Genomic DNA, 12,533 nt, shown 5'->3' on the forward strand with positions numbered 1-12,533 from the left:
CTCTCTGTTTCTAATCCAATAATTATATGCATCATCTCCTACACTGTGGGGTGGTAGTGGACCTTTTAATTTTGTTTCTACAATTCCCATTATGTCCGGTTCTTTTTCCTTCAGATAATCATTCAGTTCATTCAATCCTGTTATTAATCCATCTATATTTGTGTAAGACACTCTTAGTTTTCTGCCACCTCCATTGTATTCTCTGTTTCCCTTTTGTTTTTCTCTTATATGTCGTATTTCCTTAGTTTCATATTCACTACTCTCCAATAGAATTTCTCTTTTTCTGACTCTGTTCTGTTCTCGTTTTTTTCCGTAGCTTCATGTCTTTTCATTTTTCTTCCTGTCTTTCCTCTTTATTCATTTCTCTTTTTATCCATACCTTTTATATTGTTCACTTGCTGCTAGTTTCCCTGTTTTTGCTAAGATATTCTCTGATGTCGTTTGTGACCTGAATTTAATCTTAATTGGTCTGGTCTTATCTGTACTATACTTTCCGTGTCTATACATCTTTTCCATTTGTTTCATGATTTCAGGTTCATCTTCCTGAACTAATTCTAGTAAACTGCTTACTTTTTCTTTTTCCTCATTGATTCCTGTGGTTCTATTTAGGTTATATGTCTCTTCCATTCCTAATATAATTATACATTTCTTTTTATCTGCTAAGTCTCTTACTATATTCTCCTTCTGTCTCATCACTTCAATAACTGAGTCTTCAGTTTGTTCTTTCATTTGCTGTTTAATTATGTGAGTAAATGCAACTTTACTGTTTTCTTGGATTTTTCCAGCCCTGTGCTTCTTTTGCTATGGCCTCTTTATTGTCTTTATTATTCCTCTTTAATTCCTCATTCTCCTCTTTTACTTCTTTTAACTGTCTTTTTAATTCTTCTATTTCTTTAGTTAAGTTTTTGTTCACCTTCTCTAGTTCTTCCAATTTGTCAACTCTCTGCGCAATCTTTGCTATGTTACCGAACCTACTCTCACAATGTTCGGTCATTTTATCAAGTTTTTCCTCTAGTCTTGCTAATCGGGGGAGGTTGGTACCCCCCCCCCCCTCATTAAATCCCTGGAAATTATTATCTTCGCCTTCCGTTGTACTGCTCTTATCTATACTTCTAATCGTTACATTTTTTTTAATCCCTTCTTCTCCATAATCCTCAGTTCTCCGTTTGTTTACAAGACGCCTGGCCTCCTGGACCAAGTCCTCCCCTTCCTCATTTCCTTCCATTTCCCTCAGTAATCCCTCCCCTTCTTATTTCTCACCTTCCCACTACACCACGAGCTTTCCCCTTCCCTGTAAATACAATAAGGTACTTCCTTGACGTTGAGATCCATGTAAAATTTTATCTTTCTTCGGAACTCCAATATATGCCGTCCATCCGACGAAAGTGTGTGTGTGTGTGTGTGTGTGTGTGTGTGTGTGTGTGTATTTACCTAGTTGTATTTACCTAGTTGTATTTTACGGGAAGGGGAGCTATGCTCGTGGGGTCCCGTCTTCATATCTCATTTTATCTAAACTATTTTTAAATTCATGTATTGATTTTGCACACACCACTTTCTCATCTAACTTGTTCCAACTGTCTATTGCTCTGTGAGGAAAGCTGTTCTTTTTAAAATCTCTTCTATAGCTGTCTTTTTTTTTTTTCTTTCCGTGTCCTCTTGTATTTCTGTCATCCCATTTTATCAGATTCTCTCTATCAGTAATTTCTATGCCTTTCATGATTCTGTAAATAGCTATCAAATCTCCTCTCTCTCTTCTTTGCTCTAGTGTCTGTAGTTTAAGTTTTTGTAGTCTCTCTTCATATGATAGTTTTGAGAGTGTTGGTGCCAGTTTTGTAATTGCTCTTTGTATTCTTTCAAGTTTTTTTATACATTTTTTTGTACTTGGTGACCATATCGTTGCTGCATATTCCAATCTTGGTCTTATCAGGGTGATTAGGATTTTCCTCACCATTTCTTCATCCAGGTATGTAAATGCTACTTTGATTGTTCTTATTAAATTATAAGTTTCTCCAAAAATCTTATTTATATGTTTCTCAGGTGACATATTATTCATAACAATGACTCCCAGGTCCTTCTCATTTTCTACTTTTTTTATTCCTTCTTCTCCCAAATTATATGATCCTGTTATTCTGTTTTTGCTTTTTCCAAATTCCATTATACTACACTTTTTTGTATTGAACTCCATCTCCCACTTCCTACTCCATTCTTGTACTTTATTTAGATCTCTCTGTAGTGATTCACAATCTTCTTCAGTTTTCACTCTTTTCAGTAATTTTGCATCATCTGCAAAGAAGCTCATATAGCTTTCAATTCCTTCATCCATATCATTAATATATAGCAAACATTATTGGGGCCAGAACTGTTCCCTGCGGGACACCGCTTATTACTTCATTCCATTTTGAGTGCTGATCTCTTATCACTACTCTCATTTTTCTTTCTTGCAAAAAGTCTTCCATCCAATTTAGCAATTTACCTTGTATTCCTCCTTCATATTCTAATTTCTTAAGCAACTTCTTATGTGGTACTTTGTCAAAAGCTTTTTTTAGGTCTAGAAATGCACAATCAGCCCATCCATCTCTTTCTTGTATTATATCTATTAGCCTTGAATAGAAACATATTAAATTGGTGACGCATGATCGTCCTTGTCTGAATCCAAATTGCCTTGGATTTAGTACGTTGTTTTTTTCCAAGTATTTTACCCATCTACTTTTGATAATTCTTTCACATATTTTTGCTATTGTACTTGTTAGAGAGACTGGTCTATAGTTGGTAGGTTCTTCTTTATTTCCTCCTTTATATATAGGTACTATATTTGCTTTTTTCCAATCTTCTGGAACTTTTCCTTCTTTTAAGGAACTGCTTATTATGCTATGTATTTTGTCTGCCAGTTCATTCCTGCATTCTTTCAGAATCCAGTTTGCTATTTCATCTGGCCCATGCGATTTTCTGACATCAAAATTACCCAAGTGTGTCAATATTTCATTCTTTGTTACTTCTATTTCTTCCATAGGGGGGACTTTTTCCTTCCACTCAATCTCTTCAGGTTGTATATTTTCCCTTGTAAACACTGATTTAAAATGTTTGTTCATAATTTCTGCCATTTCCATTTCCTCAGTGTATTCAACTCCTCCTTGTCTTAATTTCTCTAAATCTTGTTTGTTTTTCAGTTTATTGTTTACAAATCTGTAGAATAGTTTTGGTTGATCTTTACACTTTTCTATAACATCTTTTTCATATTTTCTTTTTTCCTCTCTGCACTTTTGTACATATTCATTTCTATAACCAGTATATATTTTCCATTTTTCAGGTCTTCTGTCTTTTTTCCATCTGTTCCAGGCTTTGTCTCTTTTGTCCTTTAACTCCCTACAACTTTTGTTGTACCAGCATTTTACATATTCTTTTTCTTGTTTTTGTCTTGGGACATACTTTTCCACTCCTTTTTTGTAAATTTTTGTCAAAATATTCCATTTCTCTTCCACTGTTGTTTCTTCTTTGTATATTTCTTCCCAGTTTTCTTGTTGGAAGAATTCTCTTATTTTATCAAAGTTTGTTTTTTCATACATCATTCTTCCTTTTCTATATTGTTCATTTCTTTTCATATATTTTTCTTCATTAAGTTCCAGTTCAATCAATATGTGGTCACTTTTACCTATTGGTGTTTTATATTCAATCTTGTCCACTATTCTAGGTTCAGATGTAATTATTAAGTCTAGCCTCGATGGTTCTTCTTCATTTCTATACCTAGTGTTCTCTTGTATCCATTGTGTCATTGAATGGTCAGTAATCATCTCAAGTAGAGCATTTCCCCATGAGTCATCACCACTCTTTACTGTCATTTCTTCCCAGCAGATTTCTTTGCAATTAAAGTCGCCCATCATAACTATTCTTCCTCCGTCTTCCATTATTTTAGTTAATGCTATCTTTGTGTCCTCTAACATACTTTTATGTTCACTCTCCTCCCATGAGGCTGTTTTCGGAGGCACATAATTGATCACAAATTTTCTGCTCTTCTTATCTCGGTCTTCCACTTCTATCATAATCATCTCTACTGTATTCTTTCCATATATGACACCTTTCACGTTTATATCCTTCTTAGTCAGGAACATAACTCCACCCCCTTGTTTTTTCTCTCTGTTTCTAATCCAATAATTGTATGTATCATGTCCTACACTGTTGGGTGGTAGTGGGCCTTTTAATTTTGTTTCTACAATTCCCATTATGTCCGGTTCTTTTTCTTTCAAATAATCATTCAGTTCATTCAATCCTGTTATCAATCCATCTATATTTGTGTAAGACACTCTTAGTTTTCTGCCACTTCCATTGTATTCTCTGTTTCCCTTATGTTTTTCTTTAGTATGTCGAACTGCTTTATTTTCATGTTCACTACTCTCCAATAGAATCTCTCTTTCTCTGACTCCGTTCTTTCCTCGTTTTTTGCCTTAGCTTCAATTCTTTTCTGCTTTTCTGCCTCTCTTTCCTCCTTATTCATTTCTCTTTTTATCCATACCTTTTTATATTGATCATTTGTTGCTAGTTTCCCTGTCTTGGATAGAATTTTCTCTGCTGTTGTTTGTGACCTGAATTTAATCTTAATTGGTCTGGTCTTATCTGTACTATATTTTCCGAGTCTGAATTTTTCCTCAATTTCCTTTATAATTTCTGGTTCATCTTCCTGGACTAATTTTAGTAAACTGCTTACTCTTTCATTTTCCTCCTTGATTCTTGCAGTTCTATCTGGGTTATGTTTCTCTTCCATTCCTAATATAATTATACATTTCTTTTTGTCAGCTAATTCTCTTACTATATTCTCCTTCTGTCTCATCACTTTAATAACTGAGTCTTCATTATGTTCTTTCAATTGCTGTTTGACTATGTCAGTGAATGAAACCTTATTCCCTTCTTGAGTTATTCTCCAATTTTTAGCTTCTGTAGCTAGTTTCTCTCTGTTTTCATTACTATTCTTCTTCAATTTCTCATTCTCCTCCTTTACATTTCCTAACTGTCTTTTTAGGTCCTCTATTTCTTCAGTTAAGTTTCTGTTAGCCTTCTCTAGTTGTTCCAACCTTTCAATTCTTTTAAAAATGGAGTCTACGTTACCTAACTTACGCTCCAAGTCCTCGATCACCTTATCAACTCTCTCCTCTAGTCTTATCAGTCGGGGGGGGGGGGTTGTGTCCCCCCCACCCTCTTTAAATCCCTGGAACATATTCTCGTCACTTTCTTCTGTATTGCTCCTCTCTATACTTCTAATCTTTACATTTTTATTAGACATTTGATCCTCGCTAAGTCTTTTGTTTACCTTCCGCTTGTCTGGCTGGTCAAAGTCTACTCCCTCCTCATTTCCTTCCATTTCCCTCAGTAATCCCTCCCCTTTTCCTCTTTCCCTACGTTCCCACTACTCCACGAGCAATTTCCCCCCCACCCTGCAAAAACACTAGGCACTTCTCTTTGCGTTGGGATCCACAGACTTCACTTTTCTTCAGAACGTCTTCTAAGCCGTCCATTCGTTGAAGTGTGTGTGTGTGTGTGTGTGTGTGTGTGTGTGTGTGTGTGTGTGTGTGTGTGTGTGTGTGTGTATTTACCTAGTTGTATTTACCTAGTTGTATTTTACGGGAAGGGGAGCTATGCTCGTGAGGGTCCCGTCTTCATATCTCATTTTATCTAAACTATTTTTTAATTCATGTATTCTTTTTGCACACACCACTTTCTCATCTAACTTGTTCCAACTGTCTATTACTCTGTGAGGAAAGCTGCTCTTTTTCAAATCTCTTCTATAGCTGTCTTTTTTTATTTTCTTTCCGTGTCCTCTAGTATTTCTGTCATCCCATTTTATCAGATTCTCTCTGTCAGTAATTTCTATGCCTTTCATGATTCTGTAAATAGCTATCAAATCTCCTCTCTCTCTTCTTTGCTCTAGTGTCTGTAGTTCAAGTTTTGCTAGTCTCTCTTCATATGATAGTTTTGAGAGTGTTGGTGCCAATTTTGTAATTGCTCTTTGTATTCTTTCAAGTTTTTTTTTTATACATTTTTTTGTACTTGGTGACCATATCATTGCTGCATATTCCAATCTTGGTCTTATCAGGGTGATTAGGATTTTCTTCACCATTTCTTCATCCAGGTATGTAAATGCAACTTTGATTGTTCTTATTAAATTAAAAGTTTCTCCAAAAATCTTATCTATATGTTTCTCAGGTGACATATTATTCATAACAATGACTCCCAGGTCCTTCTCATTTTCTACTTTTTTTATTCCTTCTTCTCCCAATTTATATTTTCCTGTTATTCTGTTTTTGCTTTTTCCAAATTCCATTATACTACACTTTGTAGTATTTAACTCCATCTCCCACTTCCTACTCCATTCCTGTACTATATTTAGATCTCTCTGTAGTGATTCACAATCTTCTTCAGTTTCCACTCTTTTCAGTAGTTTTGCATCATCTGCAAAGAAGCTCATATAGCTTTCTATTCCTTCATCCATATCATTAATATATATAGCAAACATTATTGGGGCCAGAACTGTTCCCTGCGGAACACCGCTTATTACTTCATCCCATTTTGAGTGTTTGTCTCTTATCACTACTCTCATTTTTCTTTCTTGCAAAAAGTCCTCCATCCAATTTAGTAGTTTGCCCTGTATTCCTCCTTCAGTTTCTAATTTCTTAAGCAACTTCTTATGTGGTACTTTGTCAAAAGCTTTCTTTAGATCTAAAAATGCACAGTCCGCCCATCCATCTCTTTCTTGTATTATATCTATTAGCCTTGAATAGAAACATATTAAATTGGTGACGCATGATCGTCCTTGTCTGAATCCAAATTGCCTTGGATTTAACACTTTGTTTTTTTCTAAATATTTTACCCATCTACTTTTGATCATCTTTCACAAATTTTTGCTATTGTACTTGTTAGAGAGACTGGTCTATAGTTGGTAGGGTCTTCTTTATTTCCTCCTTTATATATAGGTACTATATTTGCTTTTTTCCAATCTTCTGGAACTTTTCCTTCTTTCAAGGAACTATTTAGTATGCTATGTATTTTGTCTGCCAGTTCATTCCTGCATTCTTTCAGTATCCAGTTTGCTATTTTATCTGGTCCATGCGATTTTCTGACATCAAGATTACTCAAGTGTGTTAATATTTCATTTTGTGTTACTTCTATTTCTTCCATAGGGGGGACTTTCTCTTTCCATTCGTTCTCTTCAGGTTGTATGTTCTCCCTTGCAAACACTAATTTAAAATGTTTGTTCATAATTTCCGCCATTTCCATTTCCTCAGTGTATTCAACTCCCTCCTGTCTTAATTTCTCCAAGTCTTGTTTGTTTTTCAGTTTATTGTTTACAAATCTGTAGAATAGTTTTGGTTGATCTTTACACTTTTCTATGATATCTTTTTCATATTTTCTCTTTTCCTCTCTGCACATTTGTACATATTCATTTCTATAACAGGTATATATTTTCCATTTTTCAGGTCTTCTGTCTTTTTTCCATCTGGTCCAGGCTTTGTCTCTTTTGTCTTTTAACTCCCTACAACTTTTGTTGTACCAGCATTTTACATATTCTTTTTCTTGTTTTTGTCTTGGGACATACTTTTCCACTCCTTTTTTGTAAATTTTTGTCAAAATATTCCATTTCTCTTCTACTGTTGTTTCTTCTTTGTATATTTCTTCTCAGTTTTCCTTTTGAAAGAATTCTCTTATTTTATCAAAGTTTGTTTTTTCATACATCATTCTTCCTTTTCTATATTGTTAATTTCTTTTCATGTATTTTTCTTCATTAAGTTCCAGTTCAATCAATATGTGGTCACTTTTACTTATTGGTGTTTTATATTCAATTGTGTCCACTATTCTAGGTTCGGATGTAATTACTAGGTCTAGACTCGATGGCTCTTCTTCATTTCTATACCTAGTGTTCTCCTGTATCCATTGTGTCATTGTATGGTCAGTAACCATCTCAAGTAGAGCGTTTCCCCATGAGTCGTCTCCACCCTTTACTGTCATTTCTTCCCAGCAGATTTCTTTGCAATTAAAGTCGCCCATCATAACTATTTTTCCTCCCTCTTCCATTATCTTGTTTAATGTTGTCTTTGTGTCCTCTAACATACTTTTATGTTCACTCTCTTCCCATGAGGCTGTTTTCGGGGGCACATAATTTATCACAAACTTTCTGCTCTTCTTATCTCTGTCTTCTACTTCCATCATTATCATCTCTACTGTATTCTTTCCATATGTGACACACTTCACATTCATATCCTTCTTAGTCAGGAACATAACTCCACCCCCTTCCTTTTTCACTCTGTTTCTAATCCAATAATTATATGCATCATGTCCTACACTGTGGGGTGGTAGTGGACCTTTTAATTTTGTTTCTACAATTCCCATTATGTCTGGTTCTTTTTCTTTCAAATAATCATTCAGCTCATTCAATCCTGTTATTAATCCATCTATATTTGTGTAAGACACTCTTAGTTTTCTGCCACTTCCATTGTGTTCTCTGTTTCCCTTTTGTTTTTCTCTTGTATGTCGACTTTCTTTAGTTTCATATTCACTACTCTCCAATAGAATCTCTCTTTTTCTGACTCCGTTCTTATCTCGTTTTTTTCCTTTGCTTCCAGTCTTTTCTGTTTTTCTTCCTCTCTTTCCTCTTTATTCATTTCCCTTTTTATCCATACCTTTTTATATTGTTCACTTGTTGCTAGTTTCCCTGTTTTGGATAAGATATTCTCAGCCATAGTTTGTGACCTGAATTTAATCTTAATTGGTCTGGTCTTGTCTGTACTATATTTCCCGAGTCTGAATTTCTCTTCGATTTGTTTCATTATTTCAGGTTCATCTTCCTGAACTAGTTCTAGTAAATTTCTTACTTTTTCATTTTCCTCTTTGATTCTTGGGGTTCTATCTGAGTTATGTTTCTCTTCCATTCCTAATATAATTATACATTTCTTTTTGTCTGCTAAGTCTCTTACTATATTCTCCTTCTGTCTCATCACTTTAATAACTGAGTTTTCAGTTTGTTCATTCATTTGCTGTCTGATTATGTCAGTGAATGCAACTTTGCTATTTTCTTGAATTTTTTTCCAACCCTCCTTGTTCTCCTTATTATTCTCCTTTAAGACTTTATTCTCATCTTTTACTTCTTTTAATTGTTTTCTTAATTCTTCAATTTCCTTAGTTAAGTTTTTGTTCGCCTTCTCTAGTTCTTCCAATTTTCAACTCTCCGTATAACATTGTTAACATGACCAAACCTACGCTCCAAGTCCTCGATCATCTTATCGACCTTCTCTTCTAGTCTTGTCAGTCGGGGGGGGGGGGTTGTGTCCCCCCCACCCTCTTTAAATCCCTGGAAAATATTCTCATCACTTTCTACTGTATTGCTCTTATCTATACTTCTAATCTTTACATTTTTATTAGACATTTCATCGTCGTCGGGGGGTCGTTTCTTTACCTTTCGCCTGTCTGCCTGGGCCAAGTCTACTCCTTCCTCATTTCCTTCCATTTCCCTCAGTAATCCCTCCCCTTTTCCCCTTTCCCTACTTTCCTACTACCCCACGAGCAATTTCCCCCACCCTGTAAATACAATAGGCACTTCTCTTTGCGTTGGGATCCACAAAACTTCAATTTTCTTCAGAACGTCTTCTAAGCCGTCCATTCGTTGAAGTGTGTGTGTGTGTGTGTGTGTGTGTGTGTGTGTGTGTGTGTGTGTGTGTGTGTGTGTGTGTGTGTGTGTGTGTGTGTGTGTGTGTGTGTGTGTGTGTGTGTATGTGTGTGTGTGTGTGTGTGTGTAATACTATTTGCACAGTGACTGTCATTCGTTTGTAAGCAAGTGTTTGCTTTCTATATTGACCACTGCTACGTGCAATACATAAAACCCACGCCATTGTTTAATTTTACCTTGTTCTATAGATCGACAAGTACAACTTAAAACCATTTATTATTTTATAAAGGTAAAGTGAAAGAAGGACCCATTGGAGTAGGAAATTCCCGATTAATCGAGAGATTGGTAACAATCTCATGAAATTCAGCAGTCTTTCAGATAGTGAAGCATGTTTTATACAGCTTTTCATGTACCGCTGCAATATTATAAGTGGGTGGTGTTGTTCGGGAGGTGATTGCGAAACACCTCTCTGATTACAATCTTGTTACAAATTCACAGCATGGTTTTAGGAGCTACAGAATTAAAGCTGCCTTACCAATATGCTGTGCTACTTGGACGATGTAATCAATGCTGTTAATGATGGCCATTGAGTCAGCACCAACTATCTGGATTGTGAAAAGACGTTCGACAGGGTCCCACACTAGAGACTAGTAAATAGATTAAAGGCAATAGGCAAAGAGGGCAAACTTCTCCAGTGGGTCAAGGGGTTCCTGTGACAAAGTACCGTGTATCAGTTCGAGGCGCAACATCTGGGTGGCTGCAAGTCATGAGTGGGGTCCTGCAAGGTACGGTTTTAGGTCCAGTCCTCCTCCTTACTAATATTAATGATTTGGTAAACAACCTGGAATCATCAGTGGGATTGTTCGCAGACGACGTTAAAATATACAGCATTATCAAAACAGAGGATGACGTCGCGGCTCTACAGATGAACGTGGTTGGATGAGGTGAGCAACAAAATGCTGCTAACTTTCAATATCAGCAAATGTAGTGCCATGCACATAGGCCGAAACAACCAACAGACTGATTACCAACTAAATGGCTCAGTGCTCCAGGAGACAACTCAAGGAAAAAAAAACTTGGGATGCTAATATCAAGTGACCTTAAGTCGACTATGTTGCCAGAGTATCCGCTAAAGCGAACTGTCGCATGGGTATAATTAAAGAGAAAAGAAAAATCGTCCGAAACGAGGAAATTCTGTTACCACTCTAGCTCTCATTAGTCCGTCCAATTCTTGACTATGTCTAGGAATGGTCTCCGTATTTAGTACGATATTTTCAAAGCCTGGAAAAGATACAGCGAGGACCGACAAAATGATCAGAGCTGTCACAATTGATGTAGGCTACGACATGGGTTGTCGACATCTGGGACCACAAACATGAGGCATAATAGGGTGCATTCACCATTTCTTTTAAACTAAATACAAATAACTTAGGGGCCACTCTTTAAAAGTGTCAAAGCCCAATCAATGGAAAACGATTACGAAAGGCAACATCATAACATGTTCGGAATCAGAGTAATAAATAAACGGAATGCACTCCTTGAGTGTTCTTGCAGCGCTGCCCTCAATAGTCAAGTTCAAAGCTCGATATAATACAAACAAAATTGGCTGAAGATTTGGCTGAATGATTTAAGAGGTGGGGAACCAAACAAAAAGACTTATTTCCCCACTATCGATTAGGTGAGGATATAGGGGAGCATGTGATGATATGATAGATACACACAAGTTTTAAGGAAAAATCATCCATACCAGGAAGTAAGTTGGGACCCTATTACACTGAGAGAGGGCACCAGGGAACAACAGAATTAAGTCTACAAGGCTAGTTCAAGGTTGCCTAAGCGGAAGATTTCACCTTATGATAGTTACTGATATAACTGGAATGTAATGCTCTGATGCTCCGTGGACATTAAATTAGTACTGCATTGCAACTTCAAATTAGGCTACATAGAATTTGGAAGGAGCAGAATTCCTGGCGTAAAGCAAAAATACAGACAGAGAAGAATATTCAGACCACTATAACCTATTCCGCTTATTGGGGTGAAAATTCAGAACTGGATAGACATGCCTAAGAAGGCCTCTTCCAGAAGGTCAACTGAAGTGTGAGTTATGAACAAATGTACATTTTTATTCACAGTATATATCGTTGTTTCGTCTTCTGCCCAACATTTAGCAATATGCAAATTACGTATATGTATTATAAATGTTAGTATCCTCAAAACCATCCTGTCTATTCCTATTTTTCCTGCAGTTCACTGTTTCAGCGAATTATATTTGGGACGAGCTGTCAATCTCTTTCGGTCTGCGTTCTCAGAATATGTGCTGAAAGTGCTTCATTGTAAATTGAATATATAGTAGTTATGAATAAGAATCGCTTTCGATGCTGCATTAAAAGCCTTTGTGATGTTCTTTTTAGTATAAGGGCCAAGACCCTGATTTCCATCCTTCAAGGTTTTATCGTCTATACAGAGTTCAGACTTCATCGTTCGTAAACAGTTCAGTAATATTAGTAACATTGTTCGGGAAGGGTGCCCTGTGAGTGTCAGGTTGTTTGCTGATTTATTGCATATACACGTGATTATTTGAGTAAAGAGGTTAGTGAATTCTAAGTTACCTTCTTTCTTTTGCAATTATCTAATTAGAAAATACCAGTTTGCCTTCATGATAATAGAAATAAGATAGTTATGTTGGCCATTGCAGGCTGCGTATTGGTCAACGAGACGAGTTGAATGAATCATAATATCCTGTAACCATCGTTTTGGCTGCCTTGTTATATAAATTTCTTATTTTGTTAAGCTTTTGATAACCTGTAGTAGACGGCGTTGCTTCTATAGGGTTTGTGACAGCACATCGGATGACGTTGGGAGGAATTCAGATAGAAGAGAGCTGTAA

The 12,533-nt window shown here is 36.2% G+C and overlaps 1 protein-coding gene across 10 annotated transcripts in view; it reads left to right on the plus strand.

Annotated features, from left to right (window-relative positions):
- Positions 1-12,131: 12,131 nt before the first annotated feature.
- Positions 12,132-12,533, plus strand: part of LOC143032750 (uncharacterized) — a 243,020-nt gene continuing 242,618 nt past the window's right edge. For all 10 annotated transcript variants that reach the window (XR_012967124.1, XR_012967123.1, XR_012967125.1 and 7 more), the window contains exon 1: positions 12,132-12,235. The gene's annotated coding sequence lies outside the window, so the exon portion shown is untranslated. The remainder of the gene's footprint in view (positions 12,236-12,533) is intronic.

Source organism: Oratosquilla oratoria, chromosome 14 (assembly GCF_046742065.1).
Source record: "Oratosquilla oratoria isolate Oo_2021 chromosome 14, ASM4674206v1, whole genome shotgun sequence".
In the NCBI taxonomy this organism is placed as follows: domain Eukaryota; kingdom Metazoa; phylum Arthropoda; class Malacostraca; order Stomatopoda; family Squillidae; genus Oratosquilla; species Oratosquilla oratoria.